This window comes from Sciurus carolinensis, chromosome X (genome assembly GCF_902686445.1).
Source record: "Sciurus carolinensis chromosome X, mSciCar1.2, whole genome shotgun sequence".
Lineage (NCBI taxonomy): Eukaryota > Metazoa > Chordata > Mammalia > Rodentia > Sciuridae > Sciurus > Sciurus carolinensis.
Window position 1 is genome coordinate 101,740,213 of NC_062232.1, and position 15,556 is coordinate 101,755,768.

The following is a 15,556-nucleotide window of genomic DNA, read 5'->3' on the forward strand; positions in this document are numbered from 1 at the left end:
CCTCCTGCCTCAGCCTCCCGAGCCTCTGGGATTACAGGCATATGCCTTGGTACCAGGCTCTGATATTGCTTTGTTAAGGCAACTCTTACTTTCATCCTACCTCATCCTTTCCTTCACCTCTAATTTGCTTTCCATTTTAATAATTTTATCATTTCAATAATGTGTAACTTAAAGCATATAGCATGCAACATTTTCGGACTTGCATTTTTCAGTCAGCATAATTTACTTGCAATACAAATTGTCATGTGTACCGATAGTTCATTGATTTTATGATAAATAGTAATCCATTGTATGGATGTACTACTTTTTAAAATCATTTACCTATTGAAGTTTCCAGTTTGGGGTTGTTATGACTACAAGTTGCTAAATGAATTTGGGTACAGTTTTATTTTCTGTGGGTATAAATCTTTTGTTTTTGGATAATACCTGGGAGTTCAATTGCTAAGTTGTGTGTTAGTTACATATTTAATTTTTAAAAAGAAGCTGTCAAAGTGTTTTCAGAGTATCTGTACTATATTACATTCTTAAGAACAATATGTAAGTGATCCAGTTTCCCCACCTCTCTGAAATATTTGATGTTGTCACTATTTACTCTAGTTCTTTTGATAAGTTTATAGTTATATCTTGAATTTTACTTACATTAAAGACTAATGACATTGAAAATATTTTGTATGCTTATATTCATGTCCTGTCTGTATATATTCCTCAGTGAAACATCTATTCATGTTTTTGCCCACTCTCTAAATGGATTTTTTTGTCATTTTTTTTCTGTTGAATTTTGAGATTTCTACACATATTCTAGACACTAGATTGTCCAATATATGCTTTGAAAATATTTTGTCCCACTTTGTAACTTGTCCTTTCGTGATATTAATAGGATCTTTTATGGGAGCTAAAGTTTTTATTTTGATGAAGTATAATTTATCATGATTATATTGATCATGATTTTGATGAGAAGCCTAAGAACTGTTTTCCTAGTCCTAGATCACAAAAAACTTTATTTTCTTAGTTTGTCATGTTACATTCTTTTAAATTTCATGATCCATTTTGAGTTAATTGTTTTAACATGAAGTGAAAGGTTTAGGTTGAGGATCATATTTTTGCATTTTGATGCACAAATGATCCGGCACCATTTGTTAAAAAGGTTATCTTTACTCCATTACATTGCTTTTACACTTTTGTCAAAAATCAGATGGGCAAATATACATGTGTCTAGTTCTGGGTTCTCTGTTCCATTCTTTTGATTCCTCCACCATTACTACATTGCCATGATTACTTTGGCAATATAGTAAGGTTTAATATTAGGTAGAGTGATTTCTCCATCTTGATTCTATTTTTGGAAGATTGTTTTAACTATTCGTGGGTCTGACTTTCCATATAAATTTTACAGTAAGCTTTTCTGTGTTTATAAAATCTTACTAGAATTGTTGGTAGGAATCACATTATAGCTATAGATCAATTTGTGACATCTTTAGTACAATGACTCTTTGAGTCTAAAAGATACTGCATATCTGCTATGGTCTGAAAGTTTGTGACTCCCCATTCATATGTTCAAACTTAATCCCCAATGTGAAGGTATTTGAAGTAGGTTCTTTGGGAACTAATTAGGTTATAAGGGCAAAGTCCTCAAGAATGGGATTAGGGCTTTATGAAAAAAACCCCAGCAAGTACCCTTCTCTCTTCCATAATATGAGGACATTATGAAAAGATGGTCATTTATGAATCAGGGAAAGAGCCCTCACTGGTGACTGATTGTGATAGTTCCTTGATCTTAGATTTGCCAACCTCTAGAACTATGAAAAATAAATTTCTATTGTTTTTAAGCCACCCAGTATGCTACTGTTATAGCAGCCTGAATGGGTTAGAACAATGTCTTTCCATTTATCAACATCACTAATATTCTTTGCTTATTTCATTGCCATTTTGTAGTTTTCAGTGAATAAGTCCTAGGTATGTGCCATACCTAAGTATTATATTTTCTTGAGCAATTGTAATGGTATTGCATTTTAATTTCATTGTCCATTTATTCAATATTTTAGTATATATGAATATATTTGTTTTTTTATAGTTATCTTGTATCTTGTGACCTTGCTGAACACACAATTCTATGAATTTTTTTATAGATTTTGTGGATTTTCTTTCACGTCCTTTGTAAATAGAGGTAGTTTTATTTTTTCCTTTATGATCTGCATGACTTTTATTTCTTTTTTCTGTCTTACTGAAGAGGTTAGAACTTCTAGCATGATAATTAAGAGTAGTGCAAACAAAGCAAGACATTCTTGCTTTGTTTTTGATCCTAGGGGCAAAGCATTTGGTCTTTAACATTAAGTATGCTGTTAAACATAGTGTTTGTGCATATGCTCTTATCAATTTGAGGCAGCTCTAATCTTTAATTTTCTGATGATTTTTATTATGAATGGGTATTGAATTTTGTGGTATACCTTTGTATGCAGCAGTTGACAGTGTGTGATATTCATGTGGTAATTTAATTAATTTTCAAACATTGAAAGAATCTTGCATTTATGGAATACAATTGATTTAGTCAGCTTTTTCACCACTGTGATCAAAAGACCTGAAAAGGAAAGTTTTAGAAGAGAATAAGTTTATTTGGGGGCTCATCATTTCAGAGGTATCAGTTCATAGACAGCCAGCTTCATTGCTCTGGACCTGAGATGAAGTAAGATATCATGGCAGAAGAATGTGGTAGAGGAAAGTAACTGGGAACATGGCATCAGAAAGCAGAGAGTGAGCTTCTCCTCTCCATGGAAAATATATATACCTCAAAGGCACCACCTCAAATGACAAATCTCCTCCAGTTGCACCCTACCTGCCCACAGTTACCACCCATTTAATCTATATCAGAACATTAATTCACTCATTAGGTTATGGCTCTTATAAGCTAATTGTTTCACCTCTAAACTTTTTTGTATTGTCTCACACATGAGCTTTTTTGGGATACTTAATATCCAAACCATAACAACTTACTATGAAATGGTGTATAAATATTTTATATATTGCTAGAATTATATTAAATTTTTTTTAAGATTTTAAAATCTACATAAATGTGAGATATTTGTCTATAATCCTATTTATTTGTGTGTGTGTGTGTGTGTGTGTGTGTGTGTATGTGTGTGTGTGTTTGTACTTTGGTTTGGGAATCAAGTTAATACTAGCCTCAATTTTTTGGATTGTGAATTGTACCTTCTTCAAATTGCTGAAAGAGGTGCTAATTTTTTCTTTAAAGACTTGATAAAATTCTCCAGTGAAACCATTTGAATACTTAGATTTTTGAGTTTTTAAATTATAAATTCAGTTTCCTTAATAGCTATAGGTTCATTGATCACATATTAGATGAGTGATGTTTTTCAAGGATTGGCTCATTTCATCTAAATAGCCAAATTTGTATCTTTAGAGTTGTGTGTTGTACTCCTGTATTATTCTTTTGATTTTTTTCAGATTCTATGGTGATATCTCCTGTTTTCATGGGGTGTGATACTGGTAATTTGTATCTTCTCTCATCTTCGCCAATTTTACTGATATTTTTTAAAGCATGTCTTTGTTTTATTGATTTTTTTATTGTTTTCTGTCTCCAATTTTAGTTTTGCTTTTTTATTATTTCCTTCCTTTTGCTTGAATTTAGCTGATTTTTTTTTCTCCTCTTTGTCTATTTCCTTGAGGTGGGGGCTTAGGTCAAGACTTCCCTTTTTTTTCTGATGTATGCATTTAGTGCTATATTGTTCTCAAAACTGCTTTATATTTATTCTACATATTTTGATATGTTCTATTTTCTTTTTTATAGCAAGAAAATCTATAATGCTCAAAATGAACAAACAAAAATATACATTGGAATATGCACTGAAGGAGTAGCCTTTATATTTAAGTAGAAAAAACAAACTCAAGAGTTAGTTTCTCCTACTAAACACTCACAGCTCATATCTCTCTGACACCAGATGTTTTAAACAAGACAAACTGCTTTTTTCCTGTTTTCACATCATAACATTCATCACAGAAGACTTCTGCAACCTCAAAATGTATAGGAATTTCTTACTACAGCAAGTAAGCAATCAATACTTCAGAGAGTACCTGTCGGATGTCTCCAAATTCAACTCAATTCTGACACTATCTACCTGGAGACAGCATTAGATTCAACAAGTTGAAGGCTTAATCTCCAAAACTGTCATGGGAGTTAGATGCCACTGTCAAGCCCCAGGCTGTTTTAACTGTGTCTCTGACCAACCAGCTATAAATTGGGGTTCCAAAACCCTTCCTTTGGTTCAATTAATTTGCTGTTTAGAAGCTCACAGAACTTAGGGAAACACTGTGTTTACTGGTATATTATAAAGGATATTGCAAAGGACTCAGGTGAAGAGATGCACAAGGTGATATGGGAGAAAGGGTCTGGAATTTCCTTGTTTTCTCAGGGCACACTATCCTCCAGAAACCTCCACATGTCACATGGTGAGCTATGCAGAAGTTCTGCAATTTCTGCTATTTTGGATTTTTATGGAGATTTTATAATATAGGCATGATTGAATCAGGGACAACCATGTAGAAATGTGATTAGACAAAAATGATATGATCTAAAGCCAATAAACTAAACAACAAGATTTGTCTCTTCCGATTCTCATCTTCTCTGCAGTATTCCTACCACCCTAGTATGGGGAAAGATTCTTTCTGAAATGGGAATCTTAATGAACTACCGTCAGATAAGGTAGGCTAGAGAAGTTCTTTATGACCAGTCTCAAGATTGAAACATAGGGGAAGAATAAAGATTTTATGATTTCCTTTGGGGAAGAGAAATTATTGTTTCTATGGTCTGCCTTGGGAAGGGAGTTATGAATCAGGAATTGTGGACAAAAATCAAAAATATATATCATCACATCACATCATTATTATTAAATAATAGACTAGAATTATATGTAGTCACTAAAGTAATTGTGGAAAATAAACAGATATAAATTCTTTAGCAAATCATTAAGTTAATATTAAAATATGAAGTGAAAAATGCATTAAAAATGCTGTATTATTGATTAAAACTATACCAAAATAGAAATAGTTATATGTATTAACACCAAATAGCTAATAATATGAAGAAGCTGCTACATCAGGTAGTTTATTTCCAGCCCCTTTGCATCTTCCTGAGTATATGTGTTTCCTTTTTATATTTATTTGACAAGTAAAATTGTGTATTTTTATTCACTACTACATGATATTTTGAAATATGTATATAGTGTAAAATGACTCACTTGAACTAATTAATATATGCATCTTCTCATGTATTTGTGTTTTTGTGGTAAGGAAACTTGAATTCTACTCAGTGATTTAAAAATATAATACATTTTTAGTATTATCCTGAATTATTGATTGTAGTCGTCATGTTGTAGAATAGATGTCTTGAACTTATTCCTCTTAAGTGATATTTTTTACCCTTTGAACTAGTATCTTCCCAACTTTCCCCTATTATGAGTAACCACCATTCTGTTATATGCTTCTATAAGTTTAACATTTTTAGAATTTACATGTAAGTGCTATCAGGCAATATTTGTCTTTCTGTGCCTGGCTCATTTAACATAACATAATGTCCTCTGGTTCATTCATGTTGTAAATAACAAGGTTTTCTTTTTTTTGAAGACTGAGTATTATTCCACTGATTATATACCACAATTTCTTTACCTGTTCATCTCTTGAAGGACACTTTGGGTGATTCCATATCTTAGCTATTATGAATAGCTATGTAATATTTAAAATTTTTATTCTGTTCAATATATTTATTATTCCTCTTGAGACTTCTTATTCTATGCATAAATTACTTAGAAGTTTCTTATTTTGCTCAAAGTATTTGTTTAAGTTTTCCTATTCTTTCTGGTTTTGATTGTTAGTTTAAATCCATTGTGTTCAAAGAATATATTCTGCATAATGTCACCTCTTTGCAATGTGTTAAGATTTGTTTTAGGGTTCAGAATTTGGTCTATCTTTGTATATATTCAGCAAGCACCTGAAAAAGATGTGTATTTTGTTTTTGTTTGAAGTAGTGTTCTATAAATGTCAATTAGATCCTGCAGTTCTTCTATTTCATTACTGACTATTATGTCTGGTTGTTCTATAAATAGTTGAGAGAGGGTTTTGAAGCTACCACTTAGAAAAGTGGATTTGTCTGTTTCCATCTGGTTCTATCAGTTTTTGCTTTGTATATAATCAGGTCTGTTCTGTAGTTTAAACATATAGGATTAAAACATCTTCTTTTTCTGTTCTATCTGTGTTCCCAACATTTTACTCTTAACTCTTTTTTAAAGCAGCCAGCTTTCTAATGAACTCTTGTGTGTTATTCTGCTTTTTGTTGCTATGGCCAAAATATCTGACAAGGACAACTTAGAGGAAGAAAAATTTATTTTGGCTCAAGGTTTCAGAGTTTAGTTCTTGGTAGGCCAACTCCATTGCTCTGGGTTCAAAGTGAGGCAGAACATCATGGCAGAAGGGTGTGGTGGAGGAGCGCTATTCCATTTATGCTGGCCAGAAAGCAGAGAGAGAGAAAGAGGAAGGGGTTTCAAGGGAAGATGAACCCTTCCAGGGTATGCCCTATTGATCCATTTCTTCCAGCCAAGACACACCTGCCTACAGTTACAAAAAAAATTTTTTTTCTTGGCAAATCAATCCTTTTATCATTCTTATAATATCCCCCAATCTATGTATATATATAAATTTTATCTTGCTTTGAAATCTATTTTATGTGTTATTAATGTAACCACATCTTTTTTGATAATGTTTGCATGATAGTCTTCTATTTTTTCACATTAAACCTGGTAATGTCATTATATTTGAAGTGATTTTTCTTGGAGAATGCATATACTTGGATCATGTTTTTAATTTATTAGGCTAATCTCTGTTTTCATTTGTGTATTCAGATGATTAACATTTAATGTGATTATTGATACATTTATTCTTTATTTTTAGTTTCTTTTTCCCCCAACTCCCCATAGGTTTCTTCATTTGTTTTGAATTTCATTTAATTTACCTTTATTAGTTTCTCATAAATCTCTTGAGTATCATTTCTAGTTATTACTTTCAAAATTACATTATACATATATAGCTTATTACAGTGTATTGGGGTCATTATTTTATCTGTTTTAAGTGTAGAAACCCTTTATATCCTTCCCTATTTATAACTCAATAAGCTTAAATGTGTCCTCTACAGATATCTAGAACTGCATCATACATTGTTATAATTTTCATTTCAAGTATTCAACTTGGGAGATAGCTCAGTTGGTAGAATGCTTGCCTCACATGCACAAGGCCTGGGTTCAATCCCCAGCACCACAATAAATAAATAAATAAATAACCTCATTTGAAAAAATAATTTAGCAAACCCAACAAAAGTCAATGCTATTTACTCATATTTTAGTTACTGTTTTTTATGTTCTCTTTACTGATGATCTAATATTAGTTTTTTTATTATTTTCCCTTTGTTTAATTTCTTTTAGCTACCAATTTAGAATAGGTCTGCAAGTACAAATGATATTTTCCTTAATCTGAGAATGTCTTGGCTTTCTTTCTTTCTTTAAAGTTATTTTTGCCACATATTTGATTTGGGATGAAATTCTATTATTTTAACACTTGAAAGATATTGCACCATTTCCTTTTGGCCTCTAAGTTTTCAGTTGATAAATACACAAATATTTTTAATTTTTCTAAGTTTCTGTATTGCTTGAATTAATCATGTTTGGGAAACATTCAGCTTCTTGAATCTTAGGTTTATTTGTTTATTTATATATTTATTTTTGCAAAATTTGGGAACTTTTCAGTCCAAATACTTATTTGAGTACTTTCAAAATCCATTTTTCTTCTTTTACACCTTTTAAACTCAAGTGATATGAGAATAAGATCTTTTATTAAATTACTACAGGTCTCTGAGGCTGTATTCTTTTTCAAATTTTTAATTTGTTTTCTTTTTTTTAAATGAATAAACACACATCATTTAATCTAGACCACAGAGACAGTTTTTCTTTCCTACACCTTTTGGTTGTTAGGCTCCTGTGAGAAAGTATGTTCCAGTTGTTGACTTATTTGTTTGAAAACAGCAAAGAGTTGGATAAGTGCTCCAAACTACACACTCCCAACTAAACAAAAGGAAAGATTCTCAGAACATTAAATACTCAAATTTGAAAAATGACAACATACTGCTGAGATTCATGTCATCATGCTGTCTTTCTACCCCCTCACTCCTGGCAATCCAGAAATAAAGGCATTCAAGTCCTTGTGTGGTAGCACCAGGATTCTCTAATCTGTTTTCTAACCATTGTTCTGACTGGGTTATTTTTATTTTTCTATAACCTGATTCATTGATTCTTTCCTCTGTGTCTTGCATTTAATTAGATCCATTTCAATGAGTTCTTAAACATTTTTATTTCATTTATGATATTTTCCAGTTCTAAATTTTCCATTTGACAATGTATAAATTTTAAGTCTTTGCTAAGTTTTCAGTTTTTAATTTATTATTTTGCTATTTTTTTGTAGATGGTGGTGATCAATCTCAGGACCTGGCACATACTAAACACATGCTCTACTATTGAGCTACATTCTAGTCTCATATTTTTGCATTTGCTTATGTATGTTCATAATTGTTCACTGAAGCACTGTTATATTGACTGCTTTAACATCTATGTCAGATAACATTTTAGCTCTCTTATTATTGGCATGTATTGATATCATTTTTTCATTCAATTCAAGGTTCTCCTGTTGTTTCATATGTTGAGTAATTTTCTATTTAGACAATGACAATTTTATACTGAGAGACCCCGGATCTTATTTAAGTCTTCTGTTTAACTGGTTTCCTCTGGCACTCTCCAGCAGGGGGTGGTGGGGTGACACTGAAGTTCAGTGAGTGCTTGTTACCCCTTGATTGGGTTGAAAATCCTAGATCTCTATTTAGCCTTCTCTAATACAATCTACTGGGAAGATTGGGATTCTTTGTTACATCTTGCTGAAAGTAGTCATTTTAGTTCCTCACTAGACCTTTTCTGTCATAGGTAGTATTGAAGTCTGTTTGTTCAGTGTTTGGCTAGAGGAAAATTATTATTACCTGAAAGTTTCTTACCTTGCTGGGCTGTCTCTTTCATAGTTATTTGGCCAGAGAGAGCAGACTTTTTATTATTGCTATTTTCCCCACACTGATTGGCATTTCTAGGTCTCTGGTTTCTTTAGTTCTACATCTGCAATATATAAGGGAGTGGGGAGAAAAATAAAAAAATAAAATAAAAATAAAAATAAAAGCAACTCACTACAGAGTTCATTGTATTGTTCTTTGGAAGCTGAAGTTTCTCGCTAGTTCCTTCTGTGAACAAACCAGTTTTCCTTTGTATTTATATATTTAAATATGTAAAATATGTAGGGTTGTAGGTTGTAATTAATTAGTCTTTGTACTTGAATGTAGGCAGTAAAAGGAAAAAAAATTTTTTTTGCAAGTTGGAAAATTTTAATGATCACTCACCAAAACTCACAGGAGATTTTTAAATATTAACAAGCACAAATTATTCCACTACTCCTGTTATCACTGTGTCCTTCATAGTAGAGAATCTTAAGTCAAAAGTTTCTGGTTGTTTCATCTACATAAAACCAGACATAAGAAAGAATCCAAGTCTCAGCAAATTTAGGCTTCAATGTGAAACCATCAAAGTTCTCTTGGAAAGGTTTTCTCTCTCTGAAAGCAGCTCCCCTTTCCAGAAGATGCTGAAGGCCCACATGCCTTTCTTCCAACTAGCCAAGAGACAAATTACCTCAAAATGCTGTAAGAGGTCCCACAATTTACTCAAGGCAAGTACGAAGCAGGCCGCATGCCTTCTAGGTGTGACAAAAACGACAGGAGAAAGACATTAAAATCATCATGGAATCCTTGGAGGACTGAGATACCAAAGCACCAGGGCTGAATGTCTCACATATATAAGTCTGGAACCAGTACTCCTGTCAGTGATAGGCTTTTCCGAGCTTTGGTGGAGATGATTTTTTTGTGCTTTGAGTTGGGGATCTGCCCCTTTGACTTTAACCTCCGAACAACCTCCTTCATGTGTTTGGGTTACAGTGGTGGCATTTCTCCCCACTTCTCACACACATGCAGCGCTTCTTCAACCACCTCCCCGACGAAAACCTTGAAAATACCAGACATAGCAATAACAACATTCTGGGACACAGAGGTGCCAGTGATGGACTGGATCAGCCTTTTAATGACTGCCTTAGGGAAAGCTGACCGGCGATACATTTCACAGTGGTTCTGCTGCTCCTCAGAAAAAGAAGAAACCAGGATTTGCATCTTTTGAATCTCATCTTCATCCACTTTCTGCTTCTTTCTTTTCTTTGGTATCTAATTTCAATTTTTTGGCTGCAGGAGTAAGTAATGATGAATCTTCCCTTTCAACTGAAGTTAAATCTGAAACATCCTGACTCTTCAGCTCGCCTTTCTCGACTGCGGCTTCTTTCAAGGCTGCATCTCCATCTCCTTACATTTCCTCCGGGATTCTGTCGGTGTCAGCAGGCCCGGGGACACCGAGAGGAGCGGTCATCTCATCTGACTCCCCTGTCTCTCCACCTTTGTAGGCTGGCGACTCTCCGCATTGTCCATTGCCGCCAGGATTGGAGCAGAAAGATACAGGACTGTCAGGTGCAGGAGCTCAGGACCCCGCACTCTAAAAGGAAAATCTTTTTGGAAATTGTTTTAGTCACTTTTTTGTCACTGTGAAAAAATACCTAAGGTAAAAATCTTAAAAGGAAGTTTGTTTGTTTTTTTTTTTTTTTTTTTTTTTTTGGTTTCTAGTTTTAGAGCTGGCAGTCCATGGTCAGCTAGTTCCATTTGTTTTAGTGTGAGGTAAGGCACCATACCATGCTGGTAGGATCATGTGAATGAGAAGTCCGCTTACCTCATGATGGCCAGGAAGCATAGAAAGAAGAATGGTTCAGAGATGCGATATACCCTTCAATATTCCCTAGTAACCCACCATTTACAACTAGGCCCTACCTACTAAAGTTTCCCCCAAATTCCAAAAAGATCACCACATAGGGACCAAGTCTTCAACAATTGAGTATTTAGGGACTTTCCAGATCCAAACTATAACAAAAATAAAAGTTCCTATTATCCAGTTTTATAGATGAGGAAACAGAGACTCAAATAAGGTTAATGATTTCCCAGAATCTAGGATTCTGTCCTCCTACAATATTATGAATATGCTATAATGCTATAATTCTCTCCTTTTTAAGATTCTTCAATTTTATGATTAGTAAAAAAAATTGAGACACTATTTATCTTCACACTTGCTTCTAGGACCACATGGATTGCTCTTAAAAGCCCAATTAGTCATGCATTGATTGTTATTAATTTAGAGATCTGTGGTTTAAAAGTCTTGAAGGTTAATGTAATTTGTAATTTTCCAGTTCAATCAAATGTCAGCCTGAGGGCTATTGTTTTAAACAGTTTTTTCTTCATTTTTCTTTAATTATTCACTTTTCATGTATTGAATATTTATTTGCTGTGGTTTCAAAGTAGGGTTTAAGTAAGTTTCACTAGTTTATGTAAATTATGATTCCATTTATAAACTACACAGAAAACTTTTTGGAACATTCCCTTCCTAATGGTGAGTTAATAACACCATTTTTCAAACATGAAAGACAAGTCATTGTACATTTTTCTTTGTGTGATATGAAAGCCACTAAAGTAGGTGTGACCCTTTGTGCTATCCTCTTGTCATTTTCTCAACCAGAGTTTTGTTCTACTTCCTTCACAAAATATAGTTTGGATCCATTAATGTTTTAGATTTATGACCTTTTTTCTGTTCCTGCAGAGTTGAGTGAACTGTCATACCTGCAGAGGAGAGCATTTTGTGTAGTAAAGTAGAAAGAACAGATTCTTCATATGTGCCTCCATTTTCCATCATCTATACTAAAGTTCCCTTGCCTTTTAGGCAGCTACCTTAAGTATTCTTCATAATGTAAAACTATATTACCTAAGTTCTACTGAAAGATATAAATAGGCTTTAGAGAGATTTAAATGAGATCTTGACAACAATTGTGCTCTGAAAGAATTACAGGTGAACCTGATATACTGATTTTCAACCTTTGGATGGCCTTATGTGGCTTGGGTATTAAAAATCCCTAAACCAGTGACACTATGGATAAATGCAGGGTCTACATGTATCATGGTGAATTTAAGTTTGGCAACAACAGATTTAGATACACTTATGCTTCATTTGTTTATTCATCTTAGTTAAAATGCAGGCTTTGAAGTAAGCTTTCAAATCTTATTTCAATATCCAGGAGAAACTAGAACATTTGAAGCAATATACTAATACTAGAGGTTATTCCCAAGTTTTCACAAAATATTTATTGGTACAGATTGAATATCCCTTATTCGAAATACTTGGGATCATAAAATTTTCAGATTTTGAATTTTTTCACACTTCAAAATATTTGCATAATGAGATATCTTGCGGGTGGGGATGTGAAAGGAAACGGACATCCAGATCTTAAGAATGGACCCTAATCTTTTTATGGCAATGTTAATGGTTAAATAAATTCCACTTGACTGATTTAAAGGATGCCCAGGCAGCTGATCAATCTTTGATTCTGTGTGTGTCTGTGAGGAGGCCCCAGAATAGATTAGCATTTGAATCAGTAGACTGAATTAAGAAGATACGCCCTCATTAATGAGGGTGGACATCTTCCAATTTGTGGAGGGTTCAGATAGAACAAAATGGTAGAAGAAGGGAAACTTTTATTTCTCTATGAACTAGGTCATCTATCTTCTCTTGTACTCAGATATCAAAGCTCCAAGTTCCTGGAGCTTGAACTTTACAAAGCTTACATCCACAGTCCCAGCCTTGTATTTAGTCCTTGGTGTCAGACTGAGAGTTACACCATCAGCTCCCTGAGGGTCTCAGACCATATGACTGAGAGGGAATAATATAGCCATTTTTCCTGATTCTCTAGATTACAAATAATGGAATGTCATGAGACTTCATAAACTCTGTCATTATTTGAGCCAACTCTATTATAATAAATGCCCTCATATATTTTTGTTCATTCTTTTGGTTCCATTTCTCTGGAAAAATGTGACTAAAGAGGGTGCTAACCAAAAGACCTGCTTCTGTTGTACATCAACAAGAACACCAAGATAATTAGAATGGCTAGATTAAGTCTGGGTAACTAAAATCTAAGAAATGTGGCAGCAACTGGCTTGTGGACCCGAACTATAGGCCCACTTACCAAAGGCAGCATGACTAACCAACCTTGGATCCTAGCAGCAGAAATACCTGTCTACAACTTCTGCCAATGAGCCTACATAGACTATCAGGCTGGACTGACTAGTGGAGGGATTTCCCTGCCAAAGTCAGTGTGTAAAGACTAAAATAAATGCCTTTTTTCCATATACACAGATTATAGTTCAGGGTGTCAGAGATCAAAAAGAATCATAATAATTGACACTAGCAAATAAACAAAGATTCATTCAGAAATGGAGTATAAACTGCTTAACAAATAATTCAAAAATATCCATCTTAAAGAATCTCAGTGGCTATAAGAGAGAATAAAGAGAGACTTCTAAATTAAAAAAAAAATAGGTGAACCAAATGAGGAACTCTATAAAGAGGAAGAAATCATTACAAATAAAAACTTAGTTATAGAATAAGATATACAATAAAAGAACTACAAATTTTGGTAGAGCCTTGCACACTTAAGTTTCTTAGCAAGCTTTTTGTCACTGTGACCAAAAGAAAAACTTAAGGGAAAAGTTTATTTTGACTTATGATTTCAGAAGCTCAGTTCATGGTTAGTCAACTCCACTGCTCTGGACTCATGATGAGGCAGAACATCATGTTGGAAGGGTGTGGCAAAGGAAAGCTATCAGCTCATGGCAGCCAAAAAGGAGAGAGAAAGAGGGGAAAGGGCCATCGGAAAGACAGATCCTTCCAGGCAAGCTCCTAGTGCTCTATCTTCTGTAGCTACACCCTACCCACCTGCAATTAATACCTAGTTAGTCCATTCAAACTAGGAGGGACTGATTAGGTTATAGCTTTCATAATGTGATCATTTCATCTTTGATTATTCCTGCATTAAAGTGGGAGCTTTTGTGGGCCACCTCATATTACAACTATAGCAGTGAGTTAGTATAGCCACTACAGAAGATTATGGATATGGAGGTTCCTCCAAAAATTAAAGTTGAACTACAGTATGATCTGTCAATCCCATTACTGGGCATATATCCAAAGAAAGTGAAATAAGTATGTAAGTGACATCTGCACTCTTGTGCTCATTGCAACACTTGTCACAATTGCCAAGAAATGAGAATAACTTAATTTCCATCAACTGATGAATGGATGAAGAAAAGGTGGTATATATACACAATGGATTCATTAATTATCCTTAAAAAATAATGAAATCTTGTCATTTGCAATAACATGAATGGGGCCAGAGATCATTGTGTTAAGTGAAATAAGGCAAGGAAAGGTAGACAAGTACTGCCTGATCTCATTCATGTGGAGTCTAAAAAACGCTGATCTTATAGAAGTTGAGGATTGAGTATTAGTTGCCAGAGTATGAGGAGAACAAGGTGAAGGGATGGATGGGGAAGGACTGATTCATGGATACTAAGTTATAGTTAGGATTAAATAGTTCCAGTGTGCAGTTATGCAGTAGGATGACCATAGATAAAAATAATGCACCATGTTTTAGTCAGCTTGCTTGAAGTTGTGACCAAAAGACCTAACAAAAACAACATACAGAAGGGAAAACTTATTTTGACTCTCAGTTTGGAGGTTTTAGTCTGTAGACAGCTGACTCCGTAGGTCAGAGCTCAAGGGAAGGCAGAACATCATGGTGCAAGGACATGATGGAGGAAAGCAGCTAAGGACAGGGCAATAGGAAGCAGAGAGTTCACTTACCAGAGACAAAACACAAACCCTAAATCATGACCACAGTGACCTGCCTCGTCCATCTATTCTTTAACTACCTATATACCACTCATTTGATCCATATCAATGAAATAATACACTGATTAGGTTACAGTTTCCATAACCTAATCATTTTACTTTGGAAAATACTTGCATTGTCTCACACATGAGTTTTTGAGGGGCACCTCATATCTAAACCATAACATAGCATACATTTCAAAAAGCTAGAAGAAAGAATTTTGAAATTTTCACCCATAAAGAAATGACAAATGTTTGAGGAACTAGATATGTTCAATCTGAGTTAGACATTAAACAATGTACATGTTTCAACATCATGTTGCCCCATTAAAATGTAAAATTTTTGTTTTTATGTTTGTTAATAATAAGCTTAAGTAAAAAAAAATCAGTAGAGATATCAACAGCAGACCTGACCAAAGAGAAGAAAGCACCAGTGAAACTTAAGACAGGTCATTTGAAATTATCCAGTCAAGGGAATAAGAAAAAATAATGAAAGTAGAATGCCTATGGAACTTACGAAAGACAATCAAGCGAACCAACATATACTTTGTGGGAGTCATAAAGGGGAATAATAAAAGAAAGGAGAAGAAAGCTTATTTAAAAAAATGGTTAAA

The 15,556-nt window shown here is 33.9% G+C and overlaps 1 pseudogene; it reads right to left on the reverse strand.

Annotated features, from left to right (window-relative positions):
* Positions 1 to 9,925: 9,925 nt before the first annotated feature.
* LOC124971637 (transcription initiation factor TFIID subunit 11-like) lies at positions 9,926 to 11,915 on the reverse strand (annotated as a pseudogene).
* Positions 11,916 to 15,556: the final 3,641 nt, after the last annotated feature.